Source organism: Hyaena hyaena, unplaced genomic scaffold (genome assembly GCF_003009895.1).
Source record: "Hyaena hyaena isolate Hyena2069 unplaced genomic scaffold, ASM300989v1 scaffold_89, whole genome shotgun sequence".
NCBI classification, from domain to species: domain Eukaryota; kingdom Metazoa; phylum Chordata; class Mammalia; order Carnivora; family Hyaenidae; genus Hyaena; species Hyaena hyaena.
The window spans coordinates 785,167-808,349 of record NW_024080719.1 but is presented as its reverse complement, the minus strand read 5'-3'; the positions used below and the strand labels follow the sequence as shown (position 1 = coordinate 808,349).

Below are 23,183 nucleotides of genomic sequence, written 5' to 3'. Positions count from 1 at the left end.
ATCACAAGTGCACTCTAATCTCCATCACCCAGCAACCCATCTTCCACCTCATCCCTCTGATAACCCATCAGTTTGTTCTGTATAGTTAAGAGTATGTTTCTTGGTTTGCTTATCTCTTTTGTCCCCCTTAGCTCTTTTGTTTTGTTTCTTAAATTTCACATATAAGTAAATCATATGGTATTTGTTTTTCTCTGACTTATTTCACTTAGCACGTAGCATAATATTCTGTAGCTTCATTTGTGTCATTGCAAATGGCCATATTTCATTCTTTTTAATGGCTGATTAATATTCAATTATATATTATTTAAATATATAATTTATATATTTATTTAATATTATTTAAATTTATATATATGTATTTATGCTTGCCACATTGTCCATTTATCAGGCTTTGGACAATTGGGCTGCTTTCATAATTTGGCTGTTGTAGATAATGCTGCTATAAACATCAGGGTGCATGTATCCCTTTGAATTAGTAATTTTATAATCTTTGGGTAAATATCTAATAGTGCATTTACTGGATCATAGGGCAGTTCTATTTTTAACTATTTGAGGACCCTCCATCCTGTTTTCCGCAGTGGCTGTACCAGTTTGCATTGCCACCAGCAGTGCAGGAGGGTTCTTCTTTCTTCATATCCTCACCAACACCTGTTGGTTTCCTGTGTTGTTGAGTTTAGCCATTCTGATAGGTGTGAGGTGATAACTCGTAGTTTTGATTCACGTTTCCCTGGTGATGAGTGATATTGAGCACCTTTTCATTTGTCTGTTGTCCTTCTATATGTCTTCTTTGGATACATGTCTATTCGTACCTTCTGCCTACTTATAGTTGGATTAATCATTCTTTTGGATGTTGAGTTTTGTAAGTTTTTGTATATTTTGGGTACTAGCCCTTTATCTGATATGTCATGCAAGTATCCTCTCCCATTCTGTCATTTGCTTTTTAGTTTTGATTATTTCCTTCACTGTGTAGAAGCTTTTTTATTTTGATGTAATCCCAATGGTTTATTTGTGCTTATTATTGTTGCCTGTTTCAATTTTGGTAATTTTTATGTTTCTAGGAATTTATGCAATTTTTCTACGTTGTCCAATTTGTTGGCATATAGTTTTTCATAAAATTCTCTTACAATTGTATTTCTGTGGTGATGGTTGTTATTTCTCCTTTCTCATTTGTAATTTTATTTATTTGGGTCTTCTGTCTTTTCCTTTTTGGTCTGTCTAGCTAGAAGTTTATGAATTTTATAGAGTTTTTCAAGGAATCAACTCCTGGTTTCATGGATCTGTTCTGTTGTTTTTTTAGATTCTTTATCATTTATTTTTGCTCTAATCTTTATTATTTCCTTCCTTCTGCTGGCTTTAAACATTGTTCTTTTTTTCTAGCTCCTTTAGGCATAAGTTTAGAGTGTTTATTTTAGATTTTCTTGCTTCTTAATGTAGGCCTATATTGCTGTATATTTCCCTTTTAGTACTTCTTTTGATGAATCCCAAAGGTTTTAGACCATGGTGTTTTCATTTGTATTTTTAAATTTCTTCTTTGATTTCCTGGTTGAGCCATTCAGTTTTTAGTAGCATATTGTTTAACCTCCATATATTTGTGGTCTTTCCAGATTTTTTTCTTGTGATAGGCTTCTAGTTTCATAGCATTTTAACCCACATTTTAGTGATATGTTATTTCATAGCCTTTGTGTATGTATTCTTTGACTGATACTTGCAGAAATATTTATTTATACCGCTTTTGTGTTTATTGCCTTTATATTGTTAGCTTGTTTTTTCCTTTTTACTCAAAAGGTCCCCTTTAATATTTCTTGGATTCTAGTTAGGTCACAAACTCCTTTAATTTTTGTTTGGGAAAATCATTCTCTCTCCTATTCTGATTGATAGGCTTGCTGGATAGAGTATTTCTGGCCGCAGATTTTTCCCATTCAACACTTTGCTTATACCATGCCACTCCCTTCTGGCTTGTTAAGTTTCTGGTGAAAAATCTGTAGCTAGCCTTTTCGGAGTTCCCTTGGAAGATAATTATTTCTGTTGTCTTGCTGCTTTTCAGTTTTTTTCTTTATTACTATGCTTTGTAAATTTAATTATAGTATATCATGGTATTGGTCTTCTTTTGTTGATTTGATAGGAGTTCTCTGTGCCTCCAGGATCTGGATGTCTGTTTCCTTTCCCAGATTAGGGAATTTTTCACCTATTATTTCTTCAAATTTTCTGCCCTCTTTTCTCTCCCTTCTTCTTCTTGGACTTTATAATACAAATGCTATTATGTTTGATGGAGTCACTGAGTTCCCTGAGTCTGTTCTCATTTTGTATAAGTCTTCTTCCTTTTTTCCAGCTCCATCACTTTCCATTACTTGGTCTTCTGGGCCACTGATTTGTTCCTCTACTTCTTTAGCCTTCTGTTCATTACATCAAGTGTGTTTCTAATCTTGTTTATTGCATTTTTCATCTCTGATTGATTCTTTTCTAACTCTTTTATCTCTGTGGTAAGGATCTCACTGATGACTTCTTTTCTTAAGCCTATTGAGTATTTTTATGATCATTGCTTTAAATTCTCCATCTGGCATATTATTTATATCTGTTTTGCTTAGATTTCTGGACTTGACTTTATCTTGTTCTTTCATTTGGGATAAATTCCTTCATCTTGGCATTTTGTCCAAGTCTCTGCCTTTTTCTCTGTGTTAGAAAAGCTATTTATGTCTCCTGCTTCTGAAATGGCCTTAGGAAAAAGAGGTCATGTGGTGCCCAGGGCCTGGCACTTCAGAAAGTATCTCCACTGTGTGCTGTGTGTGTTCTGCTGTTGTGTTCTGTCTGCTTTATCCTTCAGGCCAGTGGTCTGCAGAGGCTCTCCTTGTCTGCTGTGGACAGAGTTTGACTCCTGGACTCAATAGGGTGAGTTTTAAATAGGTGTGCTGTGACCTGCTTGTGAACTGAGATCTGTCACCATCTCCACTGGAACTGACTCCCTTTGAAACTCCCTGGGCAAGGTTTCTGCTTGTTTTCTGTTGGAGGGGCCTTCCATGCTGGATCTGAGGCAAATGTGACTGAGACAGGCAATTCCACTGGAGCACAGGGGACTGGGATTTGGTGTAAGGAAGTTAGCAGCCAGTGTTGGTATTTTGCTGCTTCCTGAAGGGTGGCTCTTTGTTTATGCTGAGGGGTGGGGGAGGGAAATGGCACCTTTCATCTCCTTTGTTCCTAGAGAGGTGTCTTTGTGAACCCTGACTTTTAGGGACACCTCTGAGAACAGGGAATAATCTCCCCACTGTGTCCACAGGGGTTCTTCAGACCATTGTTTATATGCTCTCTGTTCCTGAGTTGTTTGCCTGCCTTCTTTCCAGGGATCAGGGCAGTGCCCTCCAGGCTCTTTCTCAGCCAAGCCTGCTGACCTTTAAAATTATAGGGCTGTAAGCCTTGCTGTTTGCAGGAACTCACAAAATTCATTCCCTTTTGTTTTCCAAGCCAGTGTCTTTGGGGAAATGTTCTTCTTATGTGTTCCCCTGTTGCTTCTCTGTCTTGTGCCCTTCTCCATGATCACAGCTATCTCCCCTCTGCAGCTGCTATGACCCATTTTTCCCTTAAACCTCATTTCTGCACTTCCTACCTTCTTCTTTGTGGCCTCCTCTCTCCCTTTCATTGTGTAGTTTGTGCGACAAGGTGAGCCTAGGTTCCTGCTCCACTGCCATTTTCCTGTTCACTCTTCTGCAGAGCTTTGTGTGAATTTATCTGCTATGAGCCCTCCTCTCTATGCCTGCTGTGGTGTTTTTTCTTTTATTTAGCAGACATGTATTGGATGCTTTTAAGATAAAAGCCCCTCCTTTTAAAGAAAGTATAGTCAAATGAGAAAGACAATTATAATACAACATAGAAGTTTATGAGAACTTGGAGAGAAACAGAAATAGAGGGGCAGGATGTGGACTTAGAGACTATCAGTCCCTATTTAATTGAATACTAATTTTATTTCTGTTCTTGAATAGATCATTTCAGGTGACTGTGACTTGCAGTCAGAAATTTTTTGAGTTCTTGGGGTGCCTGGATGGCTCAGTTGGTTAACGGTCTCTTGAATATGGCTCGTGTCGTGATCTCAAAGTCATGAGGTTGGGCTCTGTGCTGAGATTCTCTACCTCTCCCTACTCCCCCACTCATGCTTGTGCACTCTTTGTGAAAAAATAAATAAAATTTTTTAAAGTTTCATCTGTTTTTATAATTATATCAGGATCAATGGATGTTAAAATTCTTAAATCATTTGCTCTGCTTCGTTCAGTACATATAGCTTTCCTTGATTGTATTTGTGGTAGCCATGTGTTTATTTGGTCAGTGTTAACTATCCAAAATTACTTTTTTGTTTTTTTAAAGTTTATTGTTTATTTTTATTTTATTTTTTTATTTTAGAAACAGAACACACAAGCAGGGGAGAGGGGCAGAGGGAAGGAGAGAGGGAGGGAGAGAGAGAGACAGAGACAGAGACAGAGACAGAGAGACAGAGAGACAGAGAGAATCTCAGGCAGACTCCATGCTGAGCATGGAGCCCAGTGTGGGGCTTTATCCCACAACCCTGGGATCATGACCAGAGCCAAAATCAAGAGTCGGATGCTCAACCAACTGATCCAGCCAGGCACCCCTCACCATCCAAAACTTCTAGTAGAGCAAATTCCAGTTTGTGTACTGTGTCATGATAATGGGTGTTCTGTGAAAAAAAAAAAATACATTGTGGGAAATCACTTTGGTAAATGTTGTTTGAATTTAATTAGCTCTCTTTACTGGAGGGCCCCTTAGAGCCTTTAGTAATTATGTGTGTATGTGTGTGAGTGTATGTGTTGTGTGTTTGTGTGTATAAAATATGTATATAGTGTATATTGTTGAATCTGTAATGGGAATAATGTTAGCATATTTTATCACAGAATCCTCTTTGTGGCTATGTTTCATGTGGATAATTTTTGTAAAATACAATTTGAGAAAAGTGGCTGTTGCATCAGAGGTGAGACAGTGAATAATGCAGGAAGTGCCTCTTTTTTAGTATTCTACTTTTGTTTTTCTTTGCTTCTTCAATCACAATGCCTAAAGAAAATCACTAGATATGCAAAATTACTTATTTTGTTCATGAAACAGTGTCATTATTTTGTTTCATTTAGAAGAAATTATCTCAAGTCATTTATTCTCTCTCCTTTGTAGGTAATTTGGACATAACTCCCAGTTTAGATGTTATTTCTGAAGGGACAGCTCTTTAGAAGTGATTATAGTAAGAACCGGCAATTCTTTCTAGAACATCTTAAGTTAAATGAGCACTCTGTGTGTGTGTTTCTGTGTGTGTGTGTGTGTGTTTGTATTTTGTTCTTCTTTTTTACAATACTCATATAGTACTAACCCTGAGTTTAGGATAATTTTGCCATCAGTTGATTATATGGCTATTTCCTATATTGACTAAGTGAATCACATTACATTTTTAGCAAATATTGTGGTAATTTGTGCTGTCTGTTGAAGTTCAAGTATATAGCATAAAGTCTAGAAGCCAAGGTGAGAATATATTTTATATTAATGGATATTACTTATACTATTGACCCGTATATAGAATTGAACCCCCAAACGGGACGCCTGGGTGGCTCAGTCGGTTAAGCATCTGACTTTGGCTCAGGTCATGATCTTGCGGTTTGTGGGTTCGAGGCCCGTGTTGGGCTCTGTGCTGATGGCTAGCTCAGAGCCTGGAGCCTGCCTTCAGATTCTGTATCCCCTCTCTCTCTGACCCTCCCCTGCTCATGCTGTCTCTCTTTCTCAGAAATAAATAAAACATTAAAATTTTTTTAAAGAATTGAACCCCCATATGGACATAATGAGGTCCAGGAGGTTCAAAAGAAAATGAAAATAATCTATGTGAATGTCACATGATATAGTTTCTGATGAAATAAATTTTCTGAAAATATTTGTCAAATAAATGAATAAGATTTTTAGCAGTAGACAGTTTATAGTTATATAGCTAAGTCATAAATTGGCAAGTTCTCATCACATGTCGTCCATTTAAGTAGGATTTGCAGTAGCTTGGGATCACAACCTAGATAAAATAAAAATGTGAAGTCATTATTAAAGATGCTAATACAGTTGAAGAATCAAGAGTGAAGACATTACCCTGTGGCGAAGGCCAGGCTTTTTTACGAAATCTGTAGTACTTTTGTGTTTTAAAAGTATAATTTAGATATAAGACATTTTCTTGAGACCGTAAACAAAATGAATCTATCTTGGAGATCCTGAACCCTGAGAATTAAGTAGAGATTGGAATGCCATAGTTCACATTCATCTAGGTAGATTTCAGGACAAACATTAAATTAATAGATGGGAGTGGCATTTGCTCTTCTTCCATGATCTGAAGAACTCAATCTGTGACATATATAGATATTTTTGACAGGGTTAGAACACATTACCAGAATCTCTCTGTGCACGTATTATGTAGTAAAAATACTCATATGTTTTCTTTGCTTTTACTGTAAAAATAATTCTAAATCCTATTAACTCTTACTTATCTTCCAGTCTTAGCTTATATGCCCTCAACAAATAAGACAGAATTTCTGAATTTAACTCTCTTAGATTTCAGTTTAATGAGATGAGTGCTAAAGAAGAGTAAAACTTACAGCTTAAGAGCTCAGTTCCGTGCCCTATCTTTCATTAGATGAAACACTTCTTGAGGTCAGGAAGTGATTTTTTTGTTCATTTTATTCTGTAGTGCTTCATAGAATCATAATAATAAACATTTGATAGATATGTGTTGAATAAATCAGTGTATTTATCTTATTTAGGTAAAATTTTCCTTTAAATTGAGTTTTGATTCATTGAAAAGTATTTAAAGAATAGACATAATTCTGTTCATTGATTTAGAATTGTTTAATTCTTTCTTGATCTGAAAGACATTAGCCTTATACATAGGCTTCAAACTCTTATTGTGAACTCTTAAATGTTTTAAAGTAAGAAAGTAATACATATTAAATCTCCTTCACCTGATCAGCTTTGGGTCTTTAAAGATCTGATTAAAAGAGTAACAGCTCATTATTTCTCATGAAGAAATCAAGTTTCTTCACTGTAGACTTTCTTCTTTCTGTAGTTATTTCTGTCACCTTTAAGCTTCTAGCTTCAGAAACTCAGCATTTGTTCCAGACATGACATTTTCTGCTAACAAAATATGAACAGATGGTAGCTCTCACAAAAATGTACTAATACCTATAAGTCATTGTTTCATGAAAGAAACAAATCTATGTCTGAGTAGAGAGATTTTCTCCATTTTGTTTCAAAGGTGCTTGCATGGCAACAAATTGGCAAAATGTATTAAAATAAATGTTGAAACCTATACTTTGATATGCTGTAAACAAATCATTCCAATTTTTTCATAACCAACCTTATTTTTCCAGTAAAAATAGAACTTTGGGGTACTTGGCTTCTTTAAGATCAGTTTATGTATATTATGGCCCAACTAGGGTCAATATAATTTAATATTTTAACCTTTCATAATATTACCCCTACCTTTTATTTTTGGATGTGTTTATATTCATCCTTAGAAAATACTTATAGAAATTAAGTGACAGTAAATTGATTGTCTCTGAGCTTTTTTGTAATCAGTGCTTATAACCTTTTGATTATGAATACGTGAGAATCAACAGGGTAGTGACTGACATTGAGATTAAAAAATAAAAAGAATAGTGTTCCATTACAGTCACCTGTGTTTGCCTTAGAGCTGCTGTGAGTGTTTTATCCTTATAATGGACAAAGGCTTTGAGCATAGGTGTTCTATAGTGAAATGCTCACAAGTAATTTTATGTACAATATAAATAGTTGACATTATAAGAAGGAACTTGAAATCTTTGAGCATGAGAAGTCTGTGGGAGTTAGAAAAGGTAGTTCAAAATTCAGGGTATATTAACTGATTATGAAAAATCTTAAATGCACTAAAAATAATGTTAAGATACTTGAAATCAGCTTTCTAAATTTATGCTAATGTGACAAATATTTATGATTTACTTGATTTAAACTTTTATAACAGGTAACTTACTTTTATAAGATGGAAGCATTTGCTTCTAAACAGCAAAACCATAAAAAAATAAATTAGGCCAAGTATTGCATTTTACTTTCAGAAAATAAAATATTTAAGTTGATAGGTTAGTGAACATTAATTGATCTTTATGTAAGTCTGGATGTTTTCCAGACTGGCCCAATATTAATTTAAAGTGCTTTGTTACAACTAAAGAGAAACATAATTTAAGTTTAGATGTAGGATTTATTCTGAAATACAGGCATCCTGTTGATTCACTAGCACACGAGGTTTTAGAAAACATAACCTTTTAAGGTAAATTTTGTGGAACTGGCAGCACACCCTGTGGCTTGGCAGTCTAGTCAGAAGGATGATACCATGCTGACTATATAACTAGATCTTTGAACATTATTCTCAAGGGTGGTAAATGTAAAACAAAGTAATATCAACTGGCACTTAATTCTACAAGTTCCCTGCTGACTGGGGTATTCATTGAAATAGAACTCTTCGTGACAGGAAGTCAGCCTATGAGTATGGTGACATCTGAAAATAAAGTGTGTTTTAATATGGCACCCTGCCATTTCACAACTGGTGTTTTAAATTTGGGATTAGGAAGAGAGTTAGCAAAAAAGAAGAATACATGAATGGAAATAATCTAAACATAACCTTTTTCTTTGGCTTTAATGAAATTATAAATCCAGGTTATTGTCTCTTTCTCAGCTATTATTGGTTTTTCTTAGTCCTCTTTTCTATTATTTCAAATTAATCTACGGAAGTTAAAGTATTACAGAAAGGCTAGGTTAAAAATACAAAGCTTAAGATTGTTTAATATCGGACTCTAACTTTGTGAAGACTGAACTATATTAAATATATATATATTTAAATAAATATAATGGGTTTAATCAGAATATTCAAAGTTCTGAGGATTCAGGTTTAAATCTTGCTGTCTGAAGTATTTAAACTGTTTGGCTCAGTTGGCTTTGAGATAAAAATTACTGAACTTCATAAAGCTGTATGAAGTTTTAAGAAAATCTGAAGTTTGAACTTTGATTCAGACCTGAATGAAGTAAGAATCAGAACCCTGAAGGCTATTTGTTTTTCTAATAGTAAATTCCTCAGCTGCTGGAGGTAGACTAGAGGAGGCTATTGTCTCCATCATGTACAACAGGAGAAAGGTAAAAGGATGCCTTAGACAGGATCTTAAGAAGAAGCTGAGGCCAGGGAAATACTGTGATGATAGATTTTTAATTTTAATACATGTTTTTTCTCTACTACCACTTATCAACTCTGTAACCAAGTCTCAGTTGCTTGAGACTCAGTTTCTTATTGAGTGAAATGGGTGTAATATTGTATTAGAGGGGGGCCTGGGTTGCTCAGTCGGTTGAGCATCTGACTTTGGCTCAGGTCATGATCTCACTGTTCATGGGTTCAAGCCCCACGTCGGGCTCTGTGTTGACAGCTCAGAGCCTGGAGCCTGCTTCTGATTCTATGTCTCCCTCTCTCTCTGCCCCTCCCTTGCTCATGACCTGTCTCTGTCTCTCAAAAATAAATAAATGTTAAAAAAAATTTTTTTAAAAAGATTGTATTAGATAAGATGAGAAAGCATATAGAATTCCTAGATCAAAGTAGGTTGTAAATTAAAATTAGTTTCTGAATCTGTCAGCGTGAAAAGCATTGTGTCTGGGTTCTTAGCATTGTTGCAATAACACAATAAAGATTTAGAGATCTGAAGCAAAGTGAAGGCAGAAAACACTTTTATTAAAGCAACAGTGCACACTCTAGAGTAGAGCTGGCAGGTTTCCAGAGGCAGATCCAACCAATAGCTTGTTTTAGGATTGGACATTACTGTGTCTATCTGGGCTGGGAGGAGCTGGAAAGTACAGTGGGGTGGTCTCTAATGGAAGCTGCTTCCAGTCATTTGGAGGACTACTCCCACAGGTTGGGAGGGAGAGATTTTTGACCCTACAAGGTTTATACCAGAACAGCCTTTCTCTGTTGAAGGAGAGGGTAACTATAATGTAAATACATTGTAATGAATCTAGGGGTATCCTTGGCAGAGGTGGAAGAAGAGAGCCCATGCCCTGTATCTGTGGCTCTTGATATGTCAGCCCCAAGGTCTTGGGAGCCACAGGGTCATGATGTTGTGCTCCTGGGTTTATAATGTGTGGCTTGTTTATCACAGTCCTTACCTCCAGCCCCTGTCTCTATCATTCTGCCCTCAAAGATTTGGGATCCTTCTTCCAGGCATTCTAGCTTCTATCTAACAAATGCTGTTTTTATCAGCATATGAAAATCTTTTCCCATTGTTCAGTATTTTCAGTGACTGTTGTTTTCTTTACATGAAGTTAATTTGGTTTTTAGATCTTTGTCTCACACATTCAGTCCACCATTTTCTGTAGGGTCTTTTTTTTTTTTTTTTTTTAATATAATTTATTGTCAGATTGGCTTACATACAACACCTGGTGCTCATCCCAACAAATGCCCTCCTCAATGCCCATCACCCACTTTTCCCTCTCCCCACACCCCGTCAACCCTTAGTTTGTTCTCTGTATTCAAGAGTTTCTCATGGTTTGCCTCCCTCCCTCTCTGTTTGTAAATTTATTTTTCCCCCTTTCCCTTCCCCCATGGTCTTCTGTTAAGTTTCTCAGGATCCATGTATGATTGAAAACATATCTTTCTCTGACTGACTTATTTCAGTTAGCATAATACCCTCCATTTCCATCCACGTTGCTGCAAATGGCATGATTTTATTTTTTCTTATTGCCAAGTAGTATTACACTGTATATATAAACCATATCTTCTTTTTTTTTAAAGTTATTTTCTTTCCTTTCTGTGGTTATATGCCTAGTCTAATCCATTTTTATCTCGAATCAAAGAATATTAGAGCTAGGAGAGTTCCAATAGATGAGTAGTTTTTGGCCTTTTCCAAGTAGACAGGATTAATGGGTAACATATTTTCCATATGTTCCCAAAGGTGATTCTCCCATTTTTGTGCTAACTATAGTGATAGTTATATGGGTATATTTTGAGCTATATGGGTCTGCTTATATGTGGAGTTTTTAAAATATAAATACAGTACTGTAAATGTTATTTTCTCTTTCTTATGATTTTCTTAGTAACATTTTATTTTCTCTAGGTTAATTGTAGGAATATACTATATAACAGATATAACAAAATATGTCTCTTTTTAATGTTCAGAGAGAGTGAGAGAGTGCACGTGCATGGGCGAGGGGCAGAGAGAGAGAGAGAGAGGAGAGAGAGAGAGAGAGAGAGAGAAAGAGAGAGAGAGAATTAGAAGCTTGCTCCCTTCTGTCAGTGAAGAGTCTGATGAGGGGCTTGATCTCACAAACTATGAGGTCATGACCTGAGCAAAAATCAAGAGTCGGATGCTCAACCAACTGAGCCATCCAGGTGCTCCCATATATGACTTAAATCAGCTGTTTAATTAATAAGGCTTATGGTCAACAGTAGATCATTAGTTACTAGTTAAGTTTTAAGGGAGTCAAAGCTATATGAAGATTTTCAGCTGTATGGGGCGAGTGCCTAAACCCCTAAATTTTACAGGTGTCAACTGTATACCTGAATACAAGTGAGATTGATGACATTATAGGGATTATTACTCTTATTTATTTATTTATTTATTTATTATTATTTTTTTTTTTTGGTGAGAGAGAGAACATGAGCAGGGGAGAGGGGCAGAGGCGGGAGAGAGAGAGAAAAAATATATTTTTTTTTCTTTTGAGAGTGGGAGAGAGTGAATTTGGGAGAGGGGCAGAGAGTGAGAAAGAGAGCTTCACGCAGACTCCAGCTCAATCCCACCACCCTGGGATTATGACCTGAGCCAAAACCTAGAGTCAATTGCTCAACTGCCTGAACCACCCAGGTACCCTAGTAATGATTTTTTAAAGAGTCTCTCTTGTATACTTCAGACCTTTAAATTTATACTATATTACTTTCAGCACACACCCTTTGTTACCATAATGGAGAAATACTTGACTACAGTTAATCTAGTTCACTGATTAATAACTTTTTTTGGCCAAATATATCATTGTCATTAAGAGTTGCTTATTAGGAGTTTCAACTTGAGTCCTGTCAGAATGGGGGTGATGCTAAGGGACAAAAGGAGATAGCATTTGAAAAAAGCCTCTGTAAAAATCACAGATTATGATCCAATTTATTCTTTTATCAGTGAAATGACATTCCTCTTTTCTGTTGATTTTACCTCCTTCAGTACATTTTGACAAATTTACTTTCCTAGGAGAGTCTCTTTAGGTTTTCTAAGAGAAGTTATAGTTTACTGTCTTGTCAAATTCAAACTCCTCTGCCTTATTTTCAGTGTCTTTAATAGCTGTTTTATTTTATTTTATACTTAACAGCTGTGCTGCCTTGTGAATAGTATTCAGATATTTGACATATGTGCCATGTACATCATGCCATTTTCTTGGTGGTTACCAAAAAAACAAACTCCATAACCCTAAACCCATTCTCCACATTTTCCTGACACTATCCTTTCCACAGTATGCATTTACATATAGTGAGTATGAAAATGTCTACTAATGTCCTAAATACTAAATGCACACTGCATTCTTTTTTGATAGTAATTATATATGTGTGTTTTTTTATTTTTTGAGAGAGAGAGTGGGAGTACATGCACATGCTTGTGTGCCAGGGTAATGTCAGAGGAAGAGGGACAGAGTATCTTAAGTAGGCTCCGCATCCAGTGCAGCCCCTGACACGGGGCTGGATCTCATAACTGTGAGATAATGACCTGAGCGGAAATCAAGAGTCAGATTCTTAACCAACTGAGCCACCCAGTTGCCCCAAATAGTAATTAAGTATTTTTGAAAATTATTTGGAAACTTACACTTTCATTAGGCATTTGATTACGACAGTGGTATTATCTCTCTCTCTCTCTCTCTTTTAAAATAAAGATTGTTTTTATTTTTAAGTAATCTCTACACCCAATATGACGTTCGTATCCATAACCCTAAGATCAAGAGCCCCATTCTCCAATGAGTGAGCCAGCCAGGACCCCCAAAACAGTGATTTTGCCTCATTGGGTGTTTTGGATTTTCAGTTTATTCTTGTTACCTGTTTCTATATAATTGAAGGCAAATTTAATTTTGATTTCTTATTGTTTCCTTTTTGTAGGAAAGATGATCTATTCCTTTACTTAAGGAAGCTTATACATTTGCTTAATCTTTCAGAGTTATCTCATATGCATATCTATTCAAAAGAGTCATTATTTTTGTTTTGTAGCATGAGTCTAATTAGTGAGAATAGGATTCTTTTTGCTAGTACTGTTAGTTAAGAAAACAAGGAGGTTGGTCACTAGCAATAATAAAGTAAAATAATGGGAGATAATTTTTTTAAAGAAGTTTTCTTATTAGTCTTTTTTTCCACCTCTGCACTGCTGCGTTACTTATTCCGATATTTGGCGGTGCTATCTTTGTGTCTCTGTTAGTTAATTGTATGAAGTTGCTACTTTATCATAAAGTAACTCACTGGCTAAGCTTTCAATTTCATGTAGCTTGATAGGCTTTACATTTTGCAAGTTCAACTGACTTTCTGGAACTGAAGACAAAACCAGTCACCACTCAGTCACTGTTAGAACCAAGACTTGGAGATGTTGACTTGCTTAAAAAAATTTTTTTTCCAGCTCTTGTCAAAATATACTAATTTTTTAAAAAAAGTTTTTATTTCTCTGAACTTTGAATTATTGAATTTTACAGTAAACTTTTCTGCAACTTGCTGTTTCTTTTGTTTTAATTTGATTTCTTTAGTATGATAGGCTGAAAAATGGCTCCTCAAAAATACCCATGTCAAGTCCCTGGAATCTGTGAATGCTACCATATTTGGAAAAAGAGTATTTTGTGTGTGATTCAGTTGAGGATTTTGAGATGAGGGGATACTACTGAATTGTCTAGGTGGGCCCTGAAGGCCCTTGTATCTAACCTTGTAAGTGATAACCAGGTGGATATAGGCACAGAGAGGAGAATGTGAAGATGGAACAGAGAGTACTGTGGCCACAAGCCAAAGGATGCTGACAGCAACCACAGCTGGAAAAGGCAAGGAACGCCTGCTCCCCTAGACTTTCCAGAAGGAGAGCAGCTTTGCTGACACCTTGATTTTAGTTCAGTGAAACTGATTTTGGACATCTGGCCTCCAGAACTGTGAGGAGAGTCTTTAAGTTTGTGAGTTTGTCTGTCTAGTAATGCTTTGATGATCTGTTGTGTGTTCTTAGTGCAGTTTTCCTCTAGCCTTTGCCTAACAGTGTTATGATTTCCTCAACAAGCATTTGCGGGTTTGTTATTTGGAAAATTGAATCAGGTACTGTTGAGAAATCAAAGAGATGGTGAGTACCACCTTAAAATGTTTCACCATAGTTGAGGAGACAAATGCCAGTTTGTGAAGTTATTGGCCCGCCTCTACTGCCAAAAGTAAAATAAGCTAATATTGCATGTATTTCTAATGGAGAAGAAATTGGTAGGAAGAATATGCTGCCACAGATATGTACTATTATTTGTTTCTTGAGTCCTGGTTTATTTTTGCAGCAAAGCTGGACAATCAAGTATTCCATTGTATCACTGTTTCAGTTATGTTGTAGGTCAAAGAATGACCTACATGATGATTTTTATCCCAGCATATCTTAGGATTTTTACATTATACTTAAAGCTGCTATCACTTAAAATCTTATAGGTGCATTGAAAAATAAATGAAAGAGTTAGGAAATAATTCTGGACTGAAAAGTCTTCTTCTTCTTCACCAGGAAAGTCACTAAGTATACTATGATTGGCTACAAGTTGTGGTTGTTGAGAACTACTAACATGTTATTGTAGCATGCATATGTGTCTTAGATAGTATACATTTAAAATCAAGACCAAAACGTTGTAGGTTGATAATAGCATGAGATTTGGAAAAATTTTATCCTGAAGATATCATCATTTCATAGCATAAGCATAAAAAGTATGTTATTTGCCCCTAATGAATGTTAAAATAAATGTGGTTTTACAGTTATTTATTTTTTCACTTGATGTAAAACCATACTGAAATTAAAATCTTGCTTTATATTAACATTAAGAATTTATTCAGTGAATACATAATATTAGTTTACTGTGGTCACTATTAGAGTGGGAGATAACAAGTGGTTAAACAGCAGGAGAGTTTTCAGTTTTTAGTTTAAAACTGCTGTTTTCTATATGCTTTATTTACTACATGTTTAATTCTTAATGTTGTGTGCTGTGGGATCGGGCATGCAAAAGTCAGCAGAAAGAGTTCTGGTTTTTACATCTAGAGCTATTACTTGCTGTACAATAATGAAGGCACTATTTTATTGGGTTACTTGTAATTAACTTCAGCACTAGGCATCCATATAAATCATTCGTAATCTGTTTTCTTTAGATTTTTATTCTTTTAAACTGGTTTAATGTACTTGGTTTCTGTTATCTTTTTTTACATATGGATTGTGGTTGTAATTACTTTTTTGGAATTAGGCTGTCAGAAATCAAACATATATGTGAATTCAAGAAATGATTGAGGCAAGCTAATAATTTTGTATAACATTTTATAGATTTGTTATTGAAATAAATATTCTATAGTAGTACTGTTCTGTTGTGAACCTTAATAAATAATCATTCTCTTGTGTTGTAAAGTGTCTACACATTTGAAAAGTTAAAATGGCAGCATTAGTTAGAAAATATTTATCCTTTTTATGTCTTTAAAAATCCCAAGAAAGCATAAACATGAGATTTCTTTGTTATCCTCTGTTAATTTATTGGCATTAAAAAATTTTTAAACATTTGAATCTTCATATATTTTCCATAATACTATCTGATAAATGCCATTTTACAAAACACTAGTAATTTATATTATTTTGTGCTTATAACTTTTTATGCTTATTAGTTTAAGATGGAATAAAATGCAATTGAGGCAGACTTTTTTGGATAAAGAAGCATTTAAAAAGAAACATGTATGTCTGGCTGAGTTTAAATTCACAACATATGTTATTTAAAACTAAATAATAGAAAACAAAACTTTCCTCTAAAAATTCCTTCATTTTATAAATGTTTACAGTGATCTGTAGAAATAGTTTAGAGGCAAATATAATTTTTTCTCCCATCATACAAAATCTTGAGGATTCTTATAAAATGATAGGTGTATTGAGGTGTGGGGAATAGGATGGCATGAAGAAAACTATTTTCACTCATGTCCTGAAAGCAGTGCTTTTAAAAATAATTCAGTTGGTAAATATTTTTTATTGTTGCTGAGTACACTAGAGGGTTTAAAAATCTTTTAAAAATAATTAGCCGTTTTATATAGTTTTAATGGAAGTCTTTCATGTTTCCTCTCCAGCAGTCTCTAATGAACACTCCCTGTAATTTCAGTGCAGGCTTTGAGATTCCCTAAAGACTTGACTTCAGACCTCAAAGGGCAGCAATTGCCATATGTCTGGAGAACTGGAGTTGCCAAATAGACTGACCATGTACTAATAGGACACATTTATATCGCTCTTGAATGTGAAGCCCTGATATAAGCTTAATGATGATCATCTGTTGAGAGCTTGTAGCTGGAAAGGGTTAGAGCAACTTTTGTCACCTTTATTGAAATCAAGCTTTCTGTATTGATTAGTAAAAGATCTTGGCTAAATTGATTCCAGTTCGGAAGTTACTCGAAGGATCATTATTGGCTAAAGAGTATGTTTTTCCTGAAAGAGTTTAAAAACAGATTTAAAGGGACTTGTAATGTATGCTTAAACACAACACCAAGGGGATTATTGTTTTTTTAAATTATTTACACATAATCTAAAGATATGTGTATAGCACTTGCATAATTGACTGCATGGTTATCTCAATGTTTTAGATTTTTAAACTTTTGCATTCTTTATTTTGTAAATCCAGTAAATGCATTCTCAGCATTCAATTCTTTGCACATAGTACACATTCAAAAATATTTGTTAAGAAAGCAGTTGTAAAATCGAACCATTTGCTAATTCCACTTTAATAGAGTTTTTCTTTTCTGTGTTCTTAACTTGTAGTTATCTGTATGTATATTTCATTTATAAACTGAATCATAATATTTGTAGAAAATAGATGTACATTTTAACATTTTATGGCTATAGAAGTCATTGAAACCATAACTTTCCAGAGGGCAGTATTTTATTCTGTTTCAGGTAATGATTTGTTTTACCCTTTAAAGAGACAATGGAATAAAAACCTGTCCTTTACTATTATGCCATACTCTTTCCTGGTATGTGGTTACTCGGATTTGTGTTAGATAAGCTGTTGAGAGAGTGCTGACATACAGCGCAAACACTGTTGAAAAGTTCTTGATCGTTTACTTTGAGCACTTAAGATTACTATATCTTGACCATGAACAAGTTTTCTCTAGTTTTGACCTTTAGTCCTGTGTATAATGTGGTTCTCAATTTTGTGTTAATACATTCCCTTCGTTATTTGAGCTCTCCTCTGTGGCCTCCTCCCTTGACTCCTACTAGTGTTTCTGTTATCTACTTAGGGAATTTGAGCTATATCCAACCAATTTGATTTACTTTACAAAGAAATATATAACTGTAACAGTATCTTAAAATACTAATATTGATATTTCATTGAAGAGCTCAAGCCTTTAAATTTTTATATATTTTTATGGGGAAAATGAAATAGTTTGATGAGTTTAGATTATTGTTAACAAATTTTGTTTAATTGAAATTATGTTAGGATCCTTAAATCAATACTTACAGAAAAGAGTATTTTACTATCAAAAGCAATATAGATAAAGTTAATTTCATTTGGTAAGATGTAGAACACCAACTTTTAAAAATAATTCTTAATCGTTTATGATAAATTTAGCTTTTCATAGTTTTGATACCAGTATTTGTAAAACTTGAATGCTTGTTTGGTTATTTAAAGATATTTCACAGTATTTTAGATAAATACCTATTGTCTAGTTAGTATACAATTTTTAATATAAATTGTTTTTTCAAGAAAAATCTATAGTGCTTTAAAAATTTTAATAATAATATAATACTTAAACTGAATAATAAAGTTCCTGGCCTCTGTTTTTCCTCTCCCTCTTGATTCATACTTTCTGGAAGGAGCCATATTCACTCAATCTTAGTTGTTGAGGCTGCCAGTTAAATTCATATTTCTAAATGATATAATAGCTATTTCTTGATTTTTCTATTTTACACATTATCTAGTAATGTCTTCCATGGAAGATCACCTTTGAGTTACTTATATTCTTTCTTTCCGTTTCACATCTTCTGTTGTTTCCAGTACATCATAATATTTTGTCAAAACCATACTTATCATTTACATTATTATGACAGTGTAAGTATTCACAACAATGCTACGAAATATAACTCTGGATTACCCTCCCCTTCTCCCTTCCTTTTTCTCACTTGCTTTTCTTTCCTTCTTTCACTCTTTTCTTTTGGCATTAATAATTTTGTACTGTTTTGTTTATTTAAATTTCTGTGTACCCATCACAAATTTATTTCTAAATTTTCTATTAAAATCATAAATTTCTGTCAGTGTGATCAAACACACCTGTTATCTATTGATTCAATTGTTTTTCTTAGAGATGTAGTACCTGTAGTTGTCTATTTTTATGTTCCAATCTGAATTGGTTACTCTTGAGGTCTGTAGAAAGCTGTTATCTGGAGATTTCTTTTATAAGCAACCTAGAACTTTCCTTTTCTCTCTTATGCTGCAGTGTCTATCTTCTGTGTCCCCAGTGACTTTAAATTTGAAAAGTGCTGTCATTAGTCTTGCACTGGGAATATAGTAGAGAATAAAACAAAAGGGAAAGGCAGGAAAAAATCTAGTGGGTAATAAGTATGCCATCAGAAAATTTAAGCAGAAAAGGTATGGAGGATGATAATTGGGTGTCTGTATTACTTTTGATGAGGTACTTCTTTGTAGTTTCTTGAGAAAGAATACATGAGGGGTAGACTTTCTCAGACCTTGCTTGTGTGAAACTTTTTTTCTTATTTTAACCTTTATACTTGATCAATAGCTTATTTGGTTATTAGTATGAGAGACTGAAAATGATCATCTCTCCATATTTTTTGTCCCTGAAACACTGCCTGTTTCTGGGTTTTGAGCCTGTTGGCCTTAGATTGGAACTACACCATTGGTTTTTCTGATTCTTAGATTTTTTTTTAAATTATTTTTATTTATTTTTAGGAGAGAGAGAGAGAGAGAGACAGCGTGAGCAGGGGAGGGTCAGAGAGAGAGGGAGACACAGACTCTGAAACAGGCTCCAGGCTCTGAGCTGGCAGTCAGCACATAGCCCGACGCAGGGCTCGAACCCACGAACCGCGAGATCATGACCTAAGCGAAAGTCGGACGCTTAACCGACTAAGCCACCCAGGCGTCCCTCTGATTCTTAGATTTTGACTTGGAGTATAACTACACCATTGGCTTTCTTGGTTCTCCAGCTTACAAATACAACCCTATAGATCTTGGAACTTGTTACCATCCATAAATGTGTGAACCGTTTCTTTAAATTACTAAGATTTATATTTCCATACTATTGGTTCTGTTTCTTTGGAAAACTCTAATACAAGGGCAAAGAGATACCAGTGAATAAGACAAATCTCTGCCCTGATCGTTTTACATGAAAATTTTTATATTTCTAATTATAGTAAATGGTTTTTTTTCTTTATTCTTACTCTCCACACCCTGTTAATAGTATTGGCTCTTTTCTATGAGTTTTTTCTTTCCCAATTATTTCTTTGATGTCTGTCATTCAAATGAGTCTTTCCTGCAATGATTGGTAATCCTTTGCTGTACGCTCATATTTAAGTGTAATGCACAAAAACCCCACACAGCTGTGTAGCAAATTGTCTACTGGTGAAGAATGAGCTGCCTTTGCCATTGATAGACCATTAAGTATTATGGATTCTCATTTTCTTTCAAATTATTTGATTTTTTTTTTTTTTTTTTTTTACAGTGAAGGGTTTTTACAGCATCCCAAAGTTTACTTCTCTGAAAAGTAAACTTTTATTTATTTTACCGTGGTGGGGATGACCATACAGTATGGGGAGAGGATGTGGAATTCTTTGTTTTATGTATTACTTTTCATTCATTTAAATTATTTTTATCTCTGTTTGTTAACCATCTTCGTATGTACTCTGTGACTTCAATTCTTAGGCTTTCTAGAGTTCTACGACAAGCATTGATTTGCTTCCTCAAGTTAATTTTTTCTTGAGGTTGTGGAGAAATTTTTTACCCTCTCTATTTGCTGTTGTCTTTCTTTATTTTTTATCTTTTTATTATTTTTTTCTTTATTATTTTTGTTCTTGACTTTTACTGTGTTTAACCTAAAGTCACTCACTAATTCCTGTTTTTTCCTTAGAGTAAAAAGTAGTTTAGTGATGAGCTCACCAGAATAAAAGGTTAATACTACATTTTTTAAAATGTTTATTTTTGAGAGAGAGAAAGAGAGAGCATGCGTGCACATATGCATACTGGGGAGGGATAGAGAGAGAGCAGGGGAAAGAGGATCTGAAGTGGGCTTCACATTGACAGCAGAGACCCCCATGTGGGGCCTCCACTCACGAACTGTGAAATCATGACCTGCGTCGAGGTCGGCTGCCTAATCTATTGAGCCAGCCAGGTGCTCAGGTTGATACTACATTTAATGTCAACATTGATGGCTTGATCTTCCCTCAAAAAAAAAGTGGCACCCTTTGGTTATGTACTGTATCTTGACAATCTTTGGCCTGATTTTATTTACGTTAGAACATGGTACTATTTGAGAATTACTTTTAGAATCTAGGTAAGGTTATGTAGTATATTCACACAGTAAAATATGTTGTAGAGGGTTATTAAAGTTATAGAAAGCTGTCAAGTTCACTTTAAGGAAGTTAGGATTATGTTAAAATAATACAAATTAATATGTAGCACATTAGTTGCCCATTCTCTCTATATTTATTTGTTGATGTTAGGAATGAATACTCTTAAATTTGGTTATTGGTTAACTCTCTTTTTTTTTTTTTAACTCCAACCTAAGAAAAGACCTTTACCATCAAAAGCATGTATTTGAAATTTGGCAGAAAGCTATATTTATTTAATAGATTTCACTAATTTATATTATCTTTGTTGTTGATGTTGCATGACTTAAGAGCATTAGTTAGCTAAGAATATATTTTAGTAAAAATTGACTAATCAACAATTATAGCCTTAGGAAATGATAGTCAATTAAATAAAGCTTAGAACAGGTATGAAATTATTGACTCACTTGTGTTTTGAGTCCTTCCTTTCCAAAGTGCTGAAAATGTGTTTTGAAATTACTCAGTTGCATTAGTGGTTGAATTTGAGGTTTTTAACGTGTTTTTCATCAATACCTTTGGGAAAAGAATAACCAAGACCTTTAAATGTACTAGCATTTTGCATCACTCTATAATTGTAAATATTGTGATGAAATATTGAAATAATCATGAAAGATGATAACCGTTAAGCTTTTCTTTCAACTATTAAAACTCACTAAAGGTTGTATTGAGCTGTGGTTTATGATATTGTTTAGACTAACACCTTCTTTGATAATTGCCTCAGAAGTGGAAAAAATGCTTTAGGATAGGATGATTAATGAATCTTCTTTTCAGATTTGGCAACTTCCTTAAAGGGTTGGAGACAGTGTTTTCTTTATTGATTTATTTAAAATTTTTTTTTTAATGTTTTATTTATTTCTAGGAGAGAGAGAGAGAGAGACAGCGTGAACAGGGGAGGGTCAGAGAGAGAGGGAGTCACAGACTGAAACAGGCCCCAGGCTCTGAGCTGGCAGTCAGCACAGAGCCCGACGCGGGGCTCGAACCCACGAACCGTGAGATCATGACCTAAGCGAAAGTCGGACGCTTAACCGACTAAGCCACCCAGGCGCCCCTAAAATGTTTTTTTTTTAATGTTTATTTTTATTTCTGAGAGAGAGAGAGAACAGAGTGTGAGTGGGGGAGGGGCAGAGAGAGAGAGGGAGACCCAGAATCTGAGGCAGGCTCCAGGCTCCGAGCTGTCAGCACAGAGCCTGATGTGGGGTTCGAACCCATGAACTGGGGGATCATGACCTGAGCCGAAGCTGGATGCTTGACTGAGCCACCCAGGTGCCCCCAACAATGTTTTAGTATGGGGGAAACTTCCTGGCTTTGACTAACAGCTGGGTTTATTTAAAAGTTTTTATTTTCTATTCTCTTTGGCTTCAGATGATCATCATCTGGGTTATTAATTAATTGGTGTATAGTTGACACAGTGTTATATTAATTTCAGATGTACAGCATAGTGATTTGGTTACTCTATACTTAATGCTATGCTCACCACAAATATAGCTACTATCTCTCACCATATGATGCTATTGCAATACTATTGAGTTATTAATTCTTATCAGTATGTATTGATGTACCTGGTATGGGATATTTTATTTATTGTTAATAATTTACAGTTAGGAAAGGATTATACCGAAAAGTGTAAATAAGATTTGTATATTCACTTTTTGTCCCGTAGTGTCTAATTATTTTTTAACTGGTAAAATATTTTACCCCAGGTGATTGAATAGCAGTTATTGTAAGTTAACAAATTGGGCTTATAGATGATGTCTGGGAAAGAAAGAAATCTAATGTATTAGTATTAGTAAATCTGTGTCTCTGAGATTTTGTAAAAATTGGAATTTTTATAAAGAAAGGTACTTTTATATGTACCTTCACATCTAATTTGCTTTAATTTAAAAAATATTTTGCATGACATACTAACATAAATTCAGGTCATAAAAGTTTTTAGATGTTGAATTTTCTGTAGTTGTACTAACCTGAACTAGTTTTCTAATGGCCTAAATCATGCTATTAAAAATGTTTGTGAAATATAAATGGCATATTTCCTGGTTTTATATTAAAATTAGTTTGTATATATTAATGAAAATAAAATCACATTGATATTTACCTGTCTACTTAAAATTTAAGCCTCTCTACTGTTACCTATTTCATCCATGTGGAGTTGTGAGTTTTGTATGATCTATATGATAAAAATGTCCACCTGTTACAGTTTTAGATCAGACAAAATGGATTTGAGAAATAAAATACTGCTAGTGAATACTTTTTAAAATAAAGTGTCTGTTGTCACGAATTACATATAACATATTCTCTTGCTTTATTCCCCCTTGTGACCTCCCCCCGTTTTTTTTTTTTTTTTCTAGC

The 23,183-nt window shown here is 34.6% G+C and overlaps 1 protein-coding gene across 6 annotated transcripts in view; it reads left to right on the top strand.

Moving 5' to 3' along the window:
* LRBA (LPS responsive beige-like anchor protein) overlaps positions 1–23,183 on the top strand; it is a 737,219-nt gene that overhangs the window by 231,526 nt on the left and 482,510 nt on the right. The window contains exon 1 of one of the 6 annotated variants that reach the window (XM_039234338.1): positions 2,812–2,886. The exons of the other annotated variants lie outside the window; for them this stretch is intronic. The gene's annotated coding sequence lies outside the window, so the exon portion shown is untranslated. Of the gene's footprint in view, positions 1–2,811; positions 2,887–23,183 lie in introns of those variants that run through there. 6 annotated transcript variants of the gene reach the window in all.